Below are 20,544 nucleotides of genomic sequence, written 5' to 3'. Positions count from 1 at the left end.
TTTTAAAAGATCTTTTCGTCATCGTTAGACCAAGCTTATCTTAAAACGATCGTTTAAATGTATGATTTGTCCATCAACTAAAAAGACCATTTCAAGCGATGTTGTCTAGTAGAAGCCAGGAAAACTGAACGTAGCTGCCTGCTTGGCCCTGCAAACAATTGGACAATAGATAGATTTCATTGTGAATGATAAAAAATTTCTAACTTGGCCGATCAATTTTCTGACCGATGATGGGCGAAAAATCGTTAGATGCACAATCGTTCGATTCCCACTCATGATAATTTGATGGATTGGTTGGATTGCACTAAAATCGGTCGTTCATCAAAGAAAAATCTTTGCATCTATGGGGGCCTTAACCTTAGCAACATTTGTAGATGGGGCAATCCAGGAGCTACGTTACCGCCCCCTCTGCCGCTCTGTGCTTTAGCATTGAGATTGTTTGAGGGGGGGATAGTGAGATGCATCACTAGTGCAGAAAGCCCTATATAAAAAAGGAAATTAGGCTCTTACCAGAGACAGCTTTTTGCTTATTTTAAGTTTTTTTTGCTCAAACATATGAAGAAAATACCTGGAAATGCCCCTCTGTGCTCCCTGGAATACGTTATATCAGTGATCCCCAACCAGTAGCTTGTGAGCAACATGTTGCTCTCCAGCCCCTTGGATGTTGCTCCCAGTGGCCTCAAAGCAGGTGGTTATTTTTGAATTCCAGGCTTGGAGGCAAGTTTTGGTTGTATAAAAACCAGGTGCACGGCCAAACAGAGCATCAATGTAGGTTGATAATCCACATAGGGGCTACCAAATGGCCAATCACAGCACTTATTTGGCACCCCAAGAACATTTTTCATGCCTGTGTTGCTCCCCAATTCCTTTTACTTTTACTAATGTTGGTTGCTCACAGGTTCAAAAGGTTGGGGATCCCTGCTGTATATAATGATGCACAGCTTACTAAGGTTTATGATGGACATACATGCCCAACATTGATGAGACAGTCTGGTTATTTGTAACTATTACACAAATGCTTGTTCATAGCACACTTGGGATGTGGAGGAAATTTAGAGACCATCCAATTTGCATTGTCCATCGTAATAGGAGAACTGGAAAATATTGCATGCTGCTAAACTCTGATGGCAATAACCAATATCAAACAATGTTGGTTCAAATACACTTTTGATGGGTCAATCAAATGTCAATGGACAAACTCCTGGTCATTTTATTCAGTCAAATACAGGCAAATAACTCAGTATTTCATTTCATCAGGTCCAAACACAGTGAATAAATATGAATGATAAGTGAAGTTGCATTATCAGCAAAAATGATCTGCACTTATACACATATTTTCCTGGCATGATGTGTGACCTATTATCCTCCCGCCACGAATGGGTGCCACATTACTCTGTAATCTATGGATTAGATTAACAAGAGCCTGGCTTTACAAGGGAGATAAGAAGATTTTAGGAATGAAATGGTTCCACAGCAGTGGATTATTCTTCACACCCCTAGTGTTTGCCTGCAGAGATGCAGAATACAACCCTATAACCAACAAATGGCTGGAGCAAACAACTATTAGGGTGCATCAGAAGCGCCAGACTCAATGTTCTACAGCCACTAATGCATTACGGTGCATTCCCAGTACAATTACATGCTGCAATGGCTACTCCATCTGAAATAGATGAACAAAGCATTACATTTATGTGTATAAGAGAAAAATTGAACAGTATCTGGGCAATCAAAGCATTAGTCATCATCCCTTTCTGATCATTAAATGCATGACACATACACACATGGAGCCACAAGACACAGCATTAGTGTCCCCACAAATGTAATTCAATAACAGCCGATGGGATGAATGTTCTCTTATTCAATTACAGAATAAGCTGTTGAAAACTACTCACCACAATGGATTATTTAGACAGTTTTCTACAAATGTACATATGAAATTCATAACTGGGCACCTAAAGATTTGCTCATTTGATAAGGCAGCTAAACAAGCAGATCTTTCCCTGATATGGCCACCCTGAGCTGGGTGATCAGATCATAGTGAAGGTTAATGAAAGCCTCAGGAGAGCACTACATCAACGAGCTGATGGGGTCCTTGCCCCGAGGGAAAAATCAAATCTACCTGATTGATAACTGACCGATTTTCGATCAATATTATTTGGCAGGCCCATCGGTGGGCTTCTCATGGGGGCCCATGTATGACTTTCTTATGATTTTAAGTTATACAGGCTAGACATATGGCATCCCCAGTGATTGAAGCTTTCCTTCTGCTTTTAAGGGTATCATGAAGACCATCTGTAAACAGCACTGGGATGCAGTTTCTGGTCTCAAACCTACAGAAATGCTTTCTCTCTTGAAGACTGCATTGACTTTGGTATGCTTTGTATGTATTACTCAAGCATTTTACCAGGGCATGGTAGGGAATCCATCGGAATACTGTTTTCTACATTGGTTGTAGGAAGTTTGGCTGACCTGTTTTAATTAATTTATGTTAATATTCTGTTATAAATTTTTTAGTAAAACATTAAAAAAAAAACTATTGTCACCCCCACATCCCAGTGCTGTTTTGTTCCTTTCCCCCACCCTCTGGCACATGCCTTTCTATAGTGTTTACCAAGAAGTTCTCTTCATAACATGTTGTTTTGTTTACCTTAGTCTTAAGATTGCCTTTATTTTTCGGTTACAGGGAAGCCAGGCAGAACCTGGGTCTTGGCAGGTTTATTTTGTTTTGATTATAAATGGAATTATCTAGTGTAGCACCTGTCATACTTTGCAGCTAGAGGATCACTTAACTTAAGGTGCCCATACATGGAGAGATCCGCTCGTTTGGCGATGTCACCAAACGAGCGGATCTCTCCCCGATATGCCCACCTTGAAGTGGGCAATATCGGGCTGATCCGATCGTGGGCCCTAGGGCCCAATGATCGGATCCTAGCGAACGCAAACGGGCGGTCGGATCGCAGGACTTCATCAACGAACAGATGTGGCCGCGATCCAACGGGATTTTTAATCCCATCCAATCGAGATATGGCCGACTTTCGGCCAGATCTCGATCGGGGAAGGCCGTCGGGGACCCCCATACACGGGCCAATAAGCTGCCGACTCGGTCTGTCGGCAGCTTTTATCGGCCAGTGTATGGCCACCTTAAGTTGTTAAAAAGTGCAAACCACTGGCCTTTATTTACATTTCCTGTTATACAGTGTTTATAGATATACGACTACCCCTACATGGAGAGGCAGGCAGGTGTGGGATATTTTGTTTTATTTCTCAACTTCAACTTGTCTCGTGTTACAGGCAATATCAACTTATCACTCATCTCACAAATCGAGAAACTCTACTCAGTGCTATATGTTTCCCTGGCATGTTGGCAGTTGAACTTGGACCTTATATTATTTTTTGCTAGAATCCTTCTCCAATCATGCTTGACTCTTTGGAGTAAGCTGCTAGACATCTCCCGGTGGTTAGCAAATTGTATGGGTGGGCTAATACTTAGAAGAGTAAAGGATAAGCCAAAGGACAGATGTTCTGTTGTATTCACTTACCACAGGGCCTAGAAATCCAATATACTGGAGAGATATATGGTCTCCTATACCTTGTGTAAAATTTGAAGGTGTACTTTATTTGGCTCAAATGTGAGCAGACATGTGCCACATGTCTGCTCACATTTGAGCCAAATAAAGTACACCTTCAAATTTTACACAAGTTATAGTGTGCTGCAGTATATTGGATTTCTATAATTGAAGTTTGGATCCGTGGCAGGTGTGATCGAATACTGCTAAAAGCACCTGATCCGAAAGGAGATATTATCTGAGGTGAGCACTCCAATTTTGTGTGGAATTACCACAGGGCCTAGACTTAAATAAGGATCATTAGATAAATCCGACTCGATTTCTAAATAATTTGTTAATTTTTTACTCTAAAATAAGCCCAGATTTCTCAGAAGCAACTGTTACTGTATTAAGTGACTGCACTGGTGCAATTTAAATTGATGGAGACCATATCATCTCTTACTTGTTCCACCAAAATAGTATCATTGAACAATTAAATTTTCTGCTTAATGCAGCATAATATACATCTACCTGGAAGAGATTGCGCCTTTAAGGTACTTTTCCGTCACTTGTATAGCCCATTCATGCTCTGTGAGGATCAAAGATGTACAGTCATGCAGCATTTGGTGTATCCTGGAAACCTAAAGCCCTGGGTTGGTGGTGGAAATTGATTTCATACAAGGCTAGGACAACAAGGGCCTCTTCATGCAGGTTTGGCTCCTGGTTGACCTGTGGTGCATCATGGTAGTGTTCACCTTCCAGCTGCAGCAAATCCAACACAGGCACCTGCCCCATATGCACAGAATGAATTAAGAAGAATGTTTGTACACCTAATATAGGTATCAACATTTAATCCACAGACACATCCCACAAAGAGTAAAGAGCGAAAACTTAAAGGAGCAAATTCACTAAAGGGCGTTTTTCACCAGCGAAGGCTCCGCCACAACGCGCCACGTGCAAATTCGCTACCGCTACGCTAACTCGCTAAAATGCGAAGTTGCGTCTCTGTAGTCAAATGCTGGTGAGGTTTCACTACCGTTAATTCATAGCATAAATTTCATAATGATCTTTCGCTAGCATTCATTTCTGCCTAGAGAAACTTCGTTAGTAGTCAATTTTAATAGGGCGGGTACATATACCTCTTATATATGACTTTATTAGAGATGTTGGTGCAAATGCTTGAAGTTGCCACTTATTATTACATATGTACAAGAAAGCAAAATAAAGACAAAAGAGATTCTCTAATGCCCTAGACATGAGCCCACCCTAAAACAAATGTGACATGAGCTTTAAATGATTGGGAAAGAAATGTTAACACAAAATTATTTAACAGTTAGTACTTTTGAAGGCAATCCTGCTTTAAAATATGAAAAAACACCAGCATTTTTTAGAACTTTTATGAGTTTTCAGCATACAGGATATGATGTCACTGATATAAGATTGAGGAGGATGTAGTTTCATCTTATCAGTTTGCCAGGTGGCGAAGGAAACTTTGGCGAAAGAGGTAAAGTTCTGTAAAATTTGCACTTTAGTGATATTGTGGAGTAACGAAAATTTGCCTGGCGTTAGGGAGCAAAACTACGCTAGTGATGGTCTCTTTCTCTAGCGACTTGTCCTCTATGTCTGTTAGTAAACTTGCGGTGTCCCTGCAGATTTCTGGTAAATTTTCGCTAGGGACGGACACTTTGCCCTTTAGTTAATCTGCCCCATGGAATAAAAAACAAATCATCTTTAGTTCCAAACAACTATGTGTATATATTTATTCATACAAAGTGCTACACAGCAGGGACATTGCATCAACATGCAGTCCACAACAGCTGGTGGCTGAAAGCATACCTGTGCTAGAGATGGCTTAGCTTTTGACCTGTTGCTCTTTTCATTTAAACATGCAAATTTGCCCGACAGACCTTATTTGTGCAGTCCCATTATGGGGCCTTTGAACTTCTATTTATTGTGAAAGGCAAGCTTAACACAGCCTAATACTGCGATATTACAACAATCCGACAGCAGACATTAGAAATAATCATAGAGTGAATAAAGGATTAAGCAGAGGATGAAGGTTGCAAAGAGGTCAGAGTGAAAGAGAAATCAAAGATCGAAAGGGAGGACAGAAATGAGGATATAAAAGATTGTCATGAGAATAAGAAGTGTTTACAAAAAATTAGAGATTCACAGGATCCATAATTTAGTTTACGTTTTGGCCAAATCCACAAACTTTTTGCAAAGTGTTCAGCCAAATGAATTATTAACCCTTTATAATATATATTAGCTGTGTTAAAGAGAAATAAGGCCAATTACTGCCTGGCCTCGTTTGGTTATAGACCTCAGACACAATGGAAGATACTGCCACAGGGAAGTTTCCTAGTCTTAGATTTATTTTGGAGTTGCTACAATGGCTCAATAATGTTCTGACCTTGGTGCTAGCTGGCAGGTTACCATAGTAGTCTCCATGCTAAGGGCAATGCTCATTTTCACCGAACAGCAAATACAGGGGCAAAAAACATTGGCAGAAAACATTGGTACTCATTGTCAGGTGATGGGGTTCCCAGTTCTTTCTGCACAAATATTATGGTACCCATCACAATGACAGAAACTGGATTCATTGGATCTTGGACAGTGTTTCTGTCATGGTTTAGGAAAAATATGTTGAGCTTGGTAAATATTTATCCAAAATAAACACAAGCTAACCATTAATTAAGGATGGTACATTAATGACGGTGGTTGTTCTGGGTCACAGAATTTTTCATGCAGTTGTGTGTAATGGGGAAAGCAAACATGTCATTAACAGCACTGGAGAGTTTGGACCCGACTGATAATTTGATACCACATGGTATTAGATTGAGACTAGAGACATAATAATGATGGAATAAGCACAAATATGCTAATAAATAAGGTTCCCTGTGCAGAATAATTTCACTGATCATTTATATGAAAATCAAATACACCCGACTTTAAATAGGGTATGTTATCCTTAAAGGAGAACTAAAGCCTAAATAAGGAAGTAGGCTAGAAATATTATACATTATGTTTTGGGCTTCTGTACCTGCCAAAGGCAACCATAGCCCTTTAGTAGTAAAGATCTGTGTCTCCAAAGATGCCCCAGTAGATGGGGATCTTTTTTTCTGTTGATTCACTGCAAATGCTTTGTGCTGCTGTCACTTACTGAGCTTAGGGGCCAACTCACAATATATAGTACACATAGAATATAAATGTCACAATACAAGGCTGATTAGTAATTAATACATACAATTACTACATGGCAGCTCAGAAACCAGTGCAATTAACATCAATATTTAATAATTAGACCTGTAGCATCAGCTTATATTACAGGTCAACCTCATTGACTGCTGGATAATTTGTGACAACCCCTAAGCTTAGCTTCTGAACAGCTGCTCAGAGCCCACTGAGCATGTGAGAGTCACAGACACTTTCCAAGATGGTGACCCCCTGTGACAAGTTTGAAGTCCTGGATCATTGCTGCTATTGACAAGCTGAAACTTAAGGCTAGTGCAATAAGTTTAGTATATAAAATATGGCATTTGTAGCCATATTAATTTTTGAGGTTTAGTTCTCCTTTAAAGATGGTTTCGGTACACACCACATAACTTTAATGGAAATTAAGGAGGCTTTTATGGAAAATGCCTTCTGCTGCATTATTATTAGCTGTAACCTACCAGAGAAAGAAAAAAGACTGTAATCTTTTGGGAAACGTATCTTGTATATTACTATTTGATAGATTTCATTGTATGAGATTAATGCTAAAATAAGGCTTTTGAAAAAACTTCTGGGTGCTATAAAATAAAATATAACTGCCTAACTGATTTACAGGGCATAAAAACTGACTTTTCCACTTATTTCACTTGAAAAGCCGGAGTAAAAATAGTTACATTTCTGGAGGAAAAAAAAATTAAGAAAAGTAAGTAAATATTCCTGTCTTAAAACCACAAACTCCTGCCTGGGCACACACAAACACAGGTTCTGTTCTGTGGATTAAGCTTCTCAAATCCTGTTCTAAATGTGTACAACTCTCTGTCGGTCCTTGGTCTTGCGGTGTCATGCAACAGTTGGCCATGGTTGCAAGGTAGGGCATGGGGTGGAAATGTAGATGAAAGTACATTTAATATTGTGTTATTAAAGGACATGTAAAGTCTAAAATAGAAAAAGGCTAGAAATGCTGTATTTTGTATACTAAATATAAACATGAACTTACTGCACCTCAAGCCTAATCAAACAAATAATGTATACTTTCAAAGTTGGCTATAGGGGGTCATCATCTTGTAACTTTGTTAAACAGCTCAGCAGTTAGGGACCATCTGACAATTCCTATCCACAGCAGTAAATGAAGGGAGAATTTCACTGCATACAGTCAGGTTTCTTAGAAAAATGGTACAATTTTTTTAATTAAAGTATATTGGAGATTGGTTTCTTTTTCTTTAAGGAAGGTAAAATGAGATTTTGTTTTTTTGCATTTACATGCCCTTTAAACTGCCCAACACACAGTTGAATCCTTCAAGTTGGACATCCCTGATTTATGCATTTTCCTCCTTCTTCTCATGGAGATACCTACATTGCTGGATTACCTACTCTGTTGGCCTGTTGGCCCTGTTTCTTAATGCTCACATAATAAATAAGCTCTAATTACCTAGAATATAGGGGAGGCCTATTTATTAATGTTCAGATTTTAGCGGTTTTTGAGGTTTTTGAAACCACAATTAAACTCTATGGGGCAAATTCACCAAGCGCCGAAGCCCCGAACGCTAGCGTCAATTCGCTAGCGTCGGGCATTTTCGTTACTTCGTAAATTCACTGGACGCTGGCGTAATTTCGCTAGTGTAACTTCGCACCCTTACGCCTGGCGAATTTGCGCAACGAACGAAACTACACAAATTCACTAACGCGCGCATTGTTTTGAACGCCACCTTTTACGCTAGACTTCCTTCGCCACCTCAGACCAGGCGAAGCGCAATAGAGTAGATAGGGATTGCTTCAAAAAAAGTGAAACATTTTTCTAAGTCCCAAAAAACCCTGGTGTTTTTTCTATATGATGGGTGATAGGCTGAAAAAGATCGAAAAATTTTTTGGGGCTCCCCTCCTTCCCCCCTACATTTCCTAACTCATGGCAACTTAACTATACAGTGGACACATGTGTAGGGCAAAATAAAATTTTTATTTGATGTTTTGAAGGTTTTCTAGGCATTTGTAGTGCTGATACGTATTCCTCCATTGAAATTTGAATTTGGTGCCGTATACAAATTAACCATCGCTAGCGAAACTTCGCTTCGCTTGGTGAATTAACTCTAGCGCAACTTCGCAAACTTACGCTACCCCTGTGCGCAACTTCGGATTTTAGTGAATTTGCGGTGCGCTGGCGAAACTACGCCTGGCGAAGTGTGGCGAAGTGCGGCGAATTTGCGCCTGGCGCAACTACGATTCTTAGTGAATTTGTCCCTATGTCTCTAAAACCTTGAATGCCATGAAAGTTATTAAAAGATCATTGAAAAAGTATAAATGAAAGTAGCCATCGAAAAAATACAGAAACCGTTAACTTTTTGTGAGCGAACAAAAAATTTGTATTACAATGAACATTTTAATCTACCTAAACTAAACTATGAACGAAAGGCTGATTCTTATAAGAAAAGAAATAGGAACGCCCTTTGAGTTTGAAAAAAATTGTGGGTTAAGTAACTATACGAAAAATGTGTTCATTTGTTCTAAAAAGTTCGATTTCAGTTTCAGAAATCGTTTTCAGAATTTCTGGAAAAAGTTCAGCATTTTTAGGAAAAATGTACATAAATCTGAAAAAAATGGAGCAGACCAAAACATAAAAGGTTTAATTTACTAACACAACTGCAATATATATTTTAATTTTGGAAGCAATTCATTATGAATGAATCCAGAATACAGTGTTATGCCCTAGAATTTCAGCTTTATTCTGATCATAAGGGCATCTAGTGCTAATGTGCCCAATGTGTCAAAATGCATGCATAAAATGACCCCTGTGTGAAATTCTTTAGGCCCAAGACTGCAGTGGGAATCCTGGAATTACCAGGGAGGCAGTAGCTCAAGGGTTTACCTGTGTCAATAGATACACATTTGCATTATTTGGCACAGGAGACCAGCCAGACACACTGGTGCAAAGCACTAAGGTTTCACCTTTGCGATAACTCAACTCTGGGCAGGGCAGGTGATGTTAGGGCAGGGTTATGACCTGGTGATCAGCGATTGGTTGAATGCCATGCCATTAACTTCAATGTCCTGTCTGGATTTTCTAATTTGGAAATCCTGATAGGCCGTTTTCACCCATACAACCCTGCCAAAAACCGGGCTGTCCGGGTGAAAACTGGACAGGTGGAAATCCTACCAAGCACAAATATATGTAAGTGCAAGCTCAGATGCATGGTCAAAGCTGCAACGCCAAGGGCCCCCCTGGCAGTCACCGAGGGCTCCCCTCCCAACTTCCAAACTCCGGACCTGAACCCTGCCCCCCATGAAGGTGGGCTGTCCTGCTGCCATGCACATCACACTCTAGGGGCAGCCAATCAGGGGAGTGGGTCTAGGCCATCCCTGTGCTGCACCAAATTGGCAATATCTACAGAAATTCCAAATATTTTAATGGAGCACCAATCATGTACCAACGTACAAAAAGTACATCCAATGTTGTATAAAAAGGGAAAAACTGTAGTTGCATTCCAAGTTCTCAAGTTGTATGTGCCAGTTAATTAAGGCAGTGCACATCAAAAAAGTCATATATGACCCCTGCTAGGCTCAAAGCCTAGCAGGCTGCTATGGCCATGGCTGGTTTTGGGAATACAAAGGTGCTATCCAAATAACTATAAACAAGAGTCCAGCATCTGATCACTCAGAGGAATGTATGAAGCATGTGTGGCATGCATTGAGTAAATCACATTTATAATAAATGACCATGGTCCTTACTGTGCATTGCAATACATCTGAATGGATATCATTATTTAATATATTCATTTAAACCTAGCTCTCCGTTTTGTCCAAAAAAATTATTTTCTTTCATTTATTGTACAGCACTGCCAAATATTTTGGCTCTTCATAACTATGTGTTGATAATAATTTAAAAAAATACATTGGCAGTCCCTCAATTGTAGAATTTCCTGCTCTCTGTTTTTAGTTGCTCAAGGTAAAATGACTCGGGCACTTGTCACCTGTACGGAGCTGTAAGTAAATGCATCCGCCCGAGGCTTGTTTGTATTGGCCTTGAATGTATTTGTATTGGGGTTATCATATCTGCTTGGACTGTTTTCCAGTGGAAAAAAAACTTGTATAACCCATGCTTTCCAGTAATGTTTTTCTTTTGCAGTCCTATCACATATTTATTTTGCTAGTACAGCCCATGTCTGTATTACATTCACACATAATTGCATTTATAACCCTCCCCCCCAAAAAATATTCACATTTGACACACAGACATTGGTTATCACTGCAAACAGACTATAATGTAACTAATGTAACTATATGCGTGCCATCCGGCTGTTTATTTACCATTGGGAATGCATGCATGATACTGTTTGATGGGTAATAAATATAATGTGACATACTTGGTAAGTCTATGTTTTCTCCAGCATCCTGTTCTTGTTGAGGTGTTGCTGTTTACACTTGCCTCTGTTGTAAATAGGTCTTGTGCACCTGCTTCTACTATATCTTATGTGGGATTTGTTGGCTAGCAGTAGAAATCATACTCTATATGGCTTCTGTTACACTGACATGGAGAGAGAGTGAGAGAGAACAGGCACCATACAATTCCATTTTCTTCTAGTATCTAGCATCGGACTGGGGTCTGGGGCCAGTGAGTCTGTTACCTCAGGGGTCACCACACCCTCCCCGGGCTCCATGCCCCAGTCTTGAAGTCCACCCAACGTCGCAACCCCCTCCCCACTCCTAGGATTTACAGTACCTTGTACTCTCCTCTGTAACAGCAATCTTGAGGAAGGGGGATCACTCAGGGTTTTTGTAGGGTATGATGGAGTGGGTCTCGGTCTGCGGGGCCACAAGGTCCAGGGTTTTTCCCCAGTGTTCTACTGACCCTGTATCACTCTGCAAGTATCCTTACCTTCTTTACCTGTGCTTTCTTTCTCCGAGTGAATGCCTTTGCCTTAAAGGGCATGTAAAGGCAAAAAAATTAAATCCAATTTTTACTTTCTTAAATGAAAAAGAAACCTATCTCCAATATACTTTAATTTAAAAATGTGTACAGTTTTTATAAGAAACCCGACTGTATGCAGTGAAATTCTCCCTTCATTTACTGCTGTGGATAGCAATTGTCAGACGGTCCCTTACTGCTGGGCAGGGAAACAAACATACTTATGAACAGCAGGGGGAGCAGAACTCAAGCAGTTACAAGATGGTGACCCCCTGTAGCCAACTTTGAAAGCATAAATCATTTGTTTGATTAGGCTTGTGGTGCAGTAAGTTCATGTTTATGTTTAGTATACAAAATGCAGCATTTCTAGCCTTATTATAGTTTAGACTTTAAAGGAACAGTTACACCAAAAGAAGGAAGTGTTTTAAAGGAATGAATATATCATGTAGCATTGCCCTGCACTGGTAAAACTGATGTGTTTGCTTCAGAAACTCTACTATAGTTTATATATACAGGCTGCTGTGTAGCAATGGTGGAAATTGAATAAAGTCTATATGGCACAGGTTAAATAGTGGATAACAGATAACACCATTATGTTCTACAGAGCTTATCTGCTGTGTAACCTGAGCCGTTTCTCCTTTGAATGGCTGCCCCCATTGCTACACAGCAGCTTATTTATATAAACAATAGTGTTTCTGAAGCAAACACACGAGTTCTACCAGTGCAGGGCAACACTGCATTATATTTTTATTGCTTTAAATCACTTTTATCTTTTCATGTTACTGTTTTTTTAAGTTGTTGTGGAAAAATAGGGGTTCTGTCATACCTTCATATTATTGGGATGCAGAGAAACCCCCTCAAGTAACTACTACTGAAATATAAGCTTCTCTAAAACAAATGGTGCAGCATGCACAAAAAGGGGATACTTGAATAACCAACATAGGGCTGCATGGCAGAGTTGCCAGAAAAAGGCTATTGCTGCACCAACGCCATAAAGCAGCCCCCTTACAGTACAACACTTGGAGAAGCCTCAAAATGTCTTGAAACAAAATCATTTGGTGTGATAAGTGAAAATCTGCACAACATAAACGCGCACTCCACAGACTCTATAATAAAAACATTGTAACACTATTTGGCATTCTATTTCCCCTTTATGCACGAATGCTGAAGAAGAATACTGACTAATATGCGGATTTCATTTGGCATCTGATTAGATGGCATCTGCCGAGTAGGTGATCTAGCTGTTAGACACCACCACCTGAATTATTCTGCATTGGCACTTTGTTTTGCACAAAAGCACTAGCACTTTCTTTTGGCTTTAATGGAAAACTAAAGCTTAACGACAGAAGTAGGGCAGAATTGTTGTACATTATGTTTTGAACGCAGGGTCGGACTGGGGGGCCCAGGGCCCACCGGAACTGCAGTCCAGGTCCCCGTACAGGCCCCCCGTCCCCCTGCTGTGCGCACCTTGCGGCTCTGTGCTCTGCTGTACGCCATGATCCGACATCCCCTTGGCGCGCATGCGCGTCGCAAAGATCGTTTTTTTTTAAAAAAAAACGAGCAACAGGAGAGCGGGGTCTGGCCTGGCGGGGTCCCATGTGGGTCGGGGCCCACCGGATTTTTTCCCGGTGTCCCGCCGGGCCAGTCCGACACTGTTTGAGCTTCTGTACCAGCCCAAGGCAACCACATCCCTTTAGCAGTAAAGATCTGTGTCCCCAAAGATGCCCCAGTAGCTCCCCATCTTCTTTTCTGCTGATTCACTGCACATGCTCTGTGCTGCTGTCACTTACTGAGCACAATATACAGTATACATAGAATATAAATGTTACACTGTAAAGCTGATTAGAAAATAAATCAGATTATTGGTACATGGCAGCTCAGAAACAGCACAATTAGCATCAGAATTTAATAATCAGTCCTTTGGCATCAGCTTATATTACAGACAAACCTCATTTTCTGCTTGACAATTTGCAGACAACCCCTAAGCTTAGCTTCTCAACAGCTGCTCAGAGACCACTGAGCATGTGAGTGTCACAGACACTCCTAACACTCTTCTATAAAGATGCGGAAACTTTAGGCTTGTGCAAAAAGTTCAGTATATACTGTAAAATATGGCATTTCTAGCTATATTCATTTTTAGATGTCACCTCTCTATAGAGTTACAATGTGCCATTGTGATTGGATTAGTGGAAGAGTCTATATGCCGAGGACTTCCCATACCAGTCAGTTGAACTGAAGAAGCTGCTCGGATAACTAGTAAAACATCTTCAATGATTACTCAGTAAGTCCAGTTCTTTTAGAATTACTAGATATACCATGACCTGGATGAATGAAAGTCTTCATAGTCATTCATTTTTAGGGTTTAGTTCTCCTTTAAATGTAACATCTTTATTTTATTGATTGTGCAGAAGTTTCTTCACCAGGACTAGTTTCTTTGAGTTTCCCTGCAGAAATTTGATTTTGTCTTGTGGATCCAACAAAGTGGGTTTTTATCAGGGCAGCTGCAATTGAAACACCTTTTTCACAGTACCACTAGAGAGCTAAATTAACTATTTTCTATGAGTCTTGTGATATTATTTTCTATAGTAGAAAAAGTCTAATATTATGGTTTTCCAGTGGAATAAGAAGAAGACAGTCTCTTTTCTAGAGTTTCTCTATGTCTGCCCTTGCTCCTTGGTGAAGGGATCTAGTCCTGTGCCCTGTGCCCAGGCCCAATTCTAGAGGCATCAGATTGTAGGCACCTGCTGCTTACTTGTCATATAAATGTCAAGGTCAGTATGATTAATGTTGCTTTCTCCTATAATAGTCGTGCTTTGTGGGTGCCCAAATAAGAGTATGTCAGTACTGCATGTAGATTAGAGATTTCCTACTACAAATGACAGCTCCCATCATCAGCCAGTACTGAACTGCTTATATAGGAACAGCCACTGCAGTTATAGGAGTCTGAAGCTGTATGTCAATCGATAAAATACATGTTTTTTGGTGAATTACATAATCATTTAGTGGAACAATGTGGGGGATCAAAATGCACTGACCTCTATTAAAGTCAGATTTTTCACTCATTCTACCCAAAATATAATTATTCAGCCTCCTTTTTAAAAATTGGTAATTTTCAGCCCAGTTGAATATATGGACAGGAGGGCACTCATAACTCCAATGATAAGAGGTAGTATGACATTACCTACATTTTTGTTTGAAAACCTAACAGGGTTCTGCAGGAGGCTACAGTGCTGGGATCACCTGAGGCTCTTGTTAAGCTGCTATACAGCAGTCTCATAGCAACTAGTACATAGTACTACGTCTCCTGTGATCACAATCATTAAATCCTTAGCACCGCCCACATTTATTATGGGCTGATACAAGAATTGAAATCAGCAAGTCATAGGGGCAGATTAACTAAAGGGCGAAGTGACTAACGCCGGCGTTACCACTTGCCAATTTACTAATGGGCGCAGGCGTAACTTCGGCTGGCGAATGGACATTACTCCGCAAATTCACTAAGATTTGGATTTTACTGAACGTTACCTCTTTCGCCAGCTCAGACCAGGCGAAGTACACTGGAGTGCATAGATCTTCCTCAATCTTCTGTTACTTGCATCATATTTTTAGTGGAAAAAGTTTCTAAAATTTTCTAAAATTACCAAAGTTTCTAAGTCCCAAAAAACGCTGGAGTCTTTTCCTTTTTTCAGAGTGATAGCCTGCAAAAGTCCTTAAATTTTCTTTTGGGTAACCGGGTTCCCCCATACATTTTCTAACATATGGAACATTAACTATACAGTGGGCTCATGTGTAAGGCATTATAACAACTCTATTTATTTCTTTATTCTTTTTCTTTATTAAGGTTCTCTGGACTTGTGTAATTTAATGTATTTGCTGCAATATATATGTCAATTAAACTTTATAATTTCCCACCGTATGCAAATTAGCCTGAGCAAAGACCTCTATCACGCTAGGGACTATGCGCTAGGCATATTTGAACGCTAGTGGATCTTCGCTTTGATTGCCGAAGTAATGCTAGCGAAAATTCAACACCATTCAGTGCCCTGGACGCAACTTTGCATCTTAGTAAATTAGCGTTGTCTGAGCGAATTTTCACCTGGCGTAGTGCTGCCGAATTTTCGGTGTTTAGTAAGTTTACCCCAAAGTATCAAAAGTGGAATGTGTGCAATAAGGAGATAACTGAATTTCTTTTATTTACCACTACATCATGTCTCTTTCAGCTTAGTCTCTAATAGGAGCAGATTTTTAAGTGTGACATTAGAGCTCAACACTGAAAAACTCATCCACTTTCTATTTATTCCAATGGGGATTTTTTGTGTGTGTGTTGAAAGTAGGAAGTCTTTTGGGAATATCAATGAATATGGGGCAAAATCCTGACATTTACAGACCAGCTGTTAGCCATTCCTAACTAGTATTTATTTACTTGGTATTACTGCTTACGTGCCATATCATATTATATGCCAAGCTATGGTACCTGCAGATATTCTACTATGCCACTAAGATCATTCTTCCATGTTGGAAACTTACCTCTCCTCCCTCTATGGAGACTTCTGAAAAAACCTGATTAATGGCTGTTGCTACGCAAAAAACTGATCTATCCATTAGTGATGTGTGGGTCAGAAAAAGCTGAGCCTGCACTCAACCCTAACCTTAACTCAAATCCAACCCTAACCCACACAGTGTTACCATGGCAGGTCATACCCAACCCATACCTGCATCATCCTGCTATGGGAGCAGAGAAGGAGAGTATTTCCCCAGTCTAATCCTCACTTAACTCGGCAATAGTTGCCCACGTTTCAACCTGAAAATGTCTGACCCATGGCTTAATCTGGTCATCATCTGGCCAGAGACAATATGGGTATATAATTCTTTATACAAGAAATATGGTGCCAGTAAAGGTTCACCTGTAATAGACTTTAGCACTGTTTAAAGGAGAAGTAAAGTCTAAAATAGAATAAGGTTAGAAATGCTGTATTTTGTATACTAAACATGAACATGAATTTACTGCACCACAAGCCAAATCGAACAAATGATTTATGCTTTCAAATTGGGCCACAGGGGGTCACCAACTTTGTTAAACATCTTTGCAAGACCAAGACTGTGCACATGCTCAGTGTGGTCTGGGCTGCTTAGAGATCGTCATTAATGATCAAAACAGCACAAGTCAAATAATATCTGCCAGAAGGCGATACAGCGAGACTGATTAATAATCAGAATATGCAGCCTGCACTGGGCCCTGTGTTGTCATGTAATCTAATGTGGATTTTATAGTTGTTGTATTGTTTAATACAAACTTTCTCCAAATCTGCAGAACCAGTGGCTGCAGCAAAATAATCCTCCAAATAGATTCTCAGTTTATCTGTTCAAATCTGGTTCCATGATTTTTGGAAACAGTAAAGGGGATTTAAAGGCAAAAATAAAACCCAATACAAATCTCTACACAGTCGCCAACTGCTCTACAGGGAAACAAACAAAGCTGCCGTCCGTCAATTACTATCCAAAGCAGTAATTTCAGTATAAAAGAACCTGTACATCAAATTCATCCCTGTTAATTATAAATAAAAATTGCAACTGTATGACTCTGTCCTGTCTGCTCTGACTACATATACCATTAAAGCAATGCAGCAGCAGTGGCTCTCCTCTAGCCATGCCTCTATTTCCCACAAAGCCTGGTGTGTTCTATGATTAACATACATGTTGGAATAAGAATAACAGACATGTGCAAGGCTTTGTGGGAACTGCTGCATAGTTTCCATGGCACCAGTAGTCAAAACCAACAGTGCAGAGCAAAGGACAGACTGATGAACATCATTTAACTCTTTAGGTTCTGACTCTCATTGTACCTTATAATTTACTCTGCCCCCAAGTCACAAGGCTTTGCAAATAAAGGTTTATATATAAATATAAGAATTACACCAGTAGGTATTTCTCTATAAATATGTGCTGTGTGTTGACATACATTGTGACTGTCACACCCCCCCCCCCAACACTATCACATGCCGGCAATGTCAGTGGGTGAGATCAGTGCCAGGCCCCCTGAGAGCTCCACCTTAGGCACTCCCCCCAGGAACTCACAGCTATTGGCTGATAGGGACATGGCCCTCATCTGATGTCACAAGCAATGGAAAGACTCAGGAGCACATTAAGTAGAACGTGTATATACCGGTCACTGGGCAGCACTTTCCTGTATTTTCATTAGGAACAAACTTTTAAGGGCAATTTCCTTTATCTGCCTACTTGCTCCCCGCCCTCCCGAGACAACATGAAGGATGAACACTCAGCCCAACAGAAATGGGAACCCAATTATGTGACCAATAAAATATTTCCAGTTTGGGTTGGCTATTGCTTTGCCTGGACATCTTATAACCGGTACAAGAGGGGGAGTGTGGGTGCTGTACAGCAGGAATGTGCCATTTAAAGAGATCCATTTGTGCAATTATAGTCATCTCTCTGTATTTTATATCATCACCACTCAATGGACATTATGCATATTACCAATAAGCAGCAAAATAACCAGTTGCATCACCGAAATGCAAGTGGTGCAGAATTAACAAACTTAAATGAATGCATTATTACTGTTATTAAACACAATGCTACTTTATACACAGAACCCTACTCTGCATTGATAAAACCATCTGTCATATGAACAGCACTCCTCGGGGAACTTGCAAATATATAGCTGCATGTATGTCACATACTTATATACTGTTCATGGATTTTATTGTCCACAACTTTTTTGCTTATTGCTCATTTTTGGCTGCAGTTTTGACTCTGTGACCAGTAGAGGGCACCCTTGTTCCAGCAATGCTTTCCAAAACAGCTCATGCCCATAATGACAGTTCCAAAATAAATGAAACCAATGTCAAAATCTTGGTCAGGTAATTTTAGAGTTGACCGTCTAATGGGGAAAAATGATAATAGATTTTATGGAACTTGCCATGTTGCATGCTATAACCGAGTCTCAATAAAAACATTTATAGGGACCCAAATGATCAATGGTCCCTATGGCTTCATCCCCTACCAGTAACTCATTTCCTTGTTGCTGAGTTACCCATGTCACCATTTCTACTTATTTTGCATACCCAGTTTATTGGCCCTTAGGTTGATGACTTTATCCTGCTTTACTGTAATATAGTGTTTACCAGGAGAAGGTTCTTCCTCTTTTGCCTTCAGCATTTGGAGTCAAAAAGGCCCTCAAAAGAGAACATCTTTAAAGAAGTTAGGGAACAGGGACCCCATGAACGAAGTTAGCTAGTGTGCAGGATAGCTCTCTCTAGGAGGAGTGAGTCAATGAGAATTAGTTAGTAAGAGCTTTGAGCTCCACCAAGGAGTATAGAAGGTAGTAGCTCTCCTCCAGGCTCTGCTTTGCCTGTAGTGAAGGGACCACAGTACTGACAAGGCAAACAGGTTATTGTTCTATCCCTGTTCCATGTCTACTTTAGGGATCGGGACCACATGAGGTACTGACAACCAGAGCCGTCCAGTGTAGCTCATGCTCTACCTAACTAGTTAAGGTAATACATTTAAGTTAAAAACTTTGATTTTTATAGAAATAAATTTTAATTGGTCTTTTTTTATTCGAATTTCAAAATTATGGGAGTTCAAAAAAACTCCCACTACTTTGAAATTTGACCATTGATAAATCTGCTCCTTAATGTGAATTTGGCTTAGCCAGAGGGGCTGCTATAAGATGCCTTCACATTCGCATTCAAGTACACAGAGGCTGTTTGAGCCTCTGTGTACTTGAAATGGCAGGGTCTGTTTTAAATCTTTTTTCAGACCTTGTGCTATCACTAATGTTCATGGTGTATAGCACAGTAGGGGGAAACTATAGGAGCTTTTCCCCTGAAACGCAGATAATATGGGTGTTCACAATTGAGCTGCATAGGACCTTAGAGGAGAAGAGGTCACTGGAGATCTTGGATTAGGCACCCAAGCTAAGAATGGTGCTACCAGAGGTTATCAAGGGCCCCCAGCAGTCATCAAAGAAGAGGTCCATCTATTAAAGTAGGGAAGGAGGGGTTGCCTTGATCAGCTTAGCAAGAACTTGAATTTCTGCAATATAAGAAGTAACAGTTTCAAAATTTGTTGGCTTCCAGGCTGTATGATGCCCAGCCACTGAGTGAATAGCGGATACTTGGTTTGAGGTTTCTATGTGCAGTGGAAATGATGCAGGGAAATGTACATTGTTGGTTGATTATATATTATGCTCTCCGAACAGTTCTTGGCTAATCGGCAGTCAGTCCAAGCTCTGCTGCCACCTAATGGAAATATTCATTACCGCATGAGAGCCAAACTGCCAAATATTAGAATTGTAAAAGCCAGGTAAGTCCAATAACTGGTTCTCTAGATTGCAGTACTGCAGCTTAAACATCCTAATGACAATGAAGATTCTAGTTGGATGCCAGTTGGAGTTGTATTTATACAATATCTGATCCAGACAAGGATGTCACCATTGAAGCTTATATATTTACTGTGTATATCCCCTATGTGAGTATATTATTAGGATCTTCCTTTCTTGCCTGATTTTAAGTTGAGCCATAAATGTGCCATGTTCCTACTGGCTGCTTCAGGGTTATACAGGGCAGTTGGTGAATGGCTTGCCTTGGTTACAAGGGGATTGTTCTGCCAGTTTGGATATAGCAACATTTTCATGATTCCTTTATTTTCTTTCCTGGATTGTCAGTGTTGTTCAGGTTGATGTGCTCTTGTCATACACAGGAAATGTGACCAAGCAGTGTGGCTGATTTTGAAGGATTTAAGAGTGGCCTAATTTCCAAACTGGCATATCATAGCAGCACAGAAAAATCTGCATGGGAGAGAGGGTTTTTAATCTCCTACGACCCTTGAGATCTGCTCATTGTCAATGGCTACACAAGGAGATGAGTG

Source organism: Xenopus laevis, chromosome 4S (assembly GCF_017654675.1).
Source record: "Xenopus laevis strain J_2021 chromosome 4S, Xenopus_laevis_v10.1, whole genome shotgun sequence".
NCBI classification, from domain to species: Eukaryota; Metazoa; Chordata; class Amphibia; order Anura; family Pipidae; genus Xenopus; species Xenopus laevis.
Note: the sequence above shows the minus strand (reverse complement) of the source record.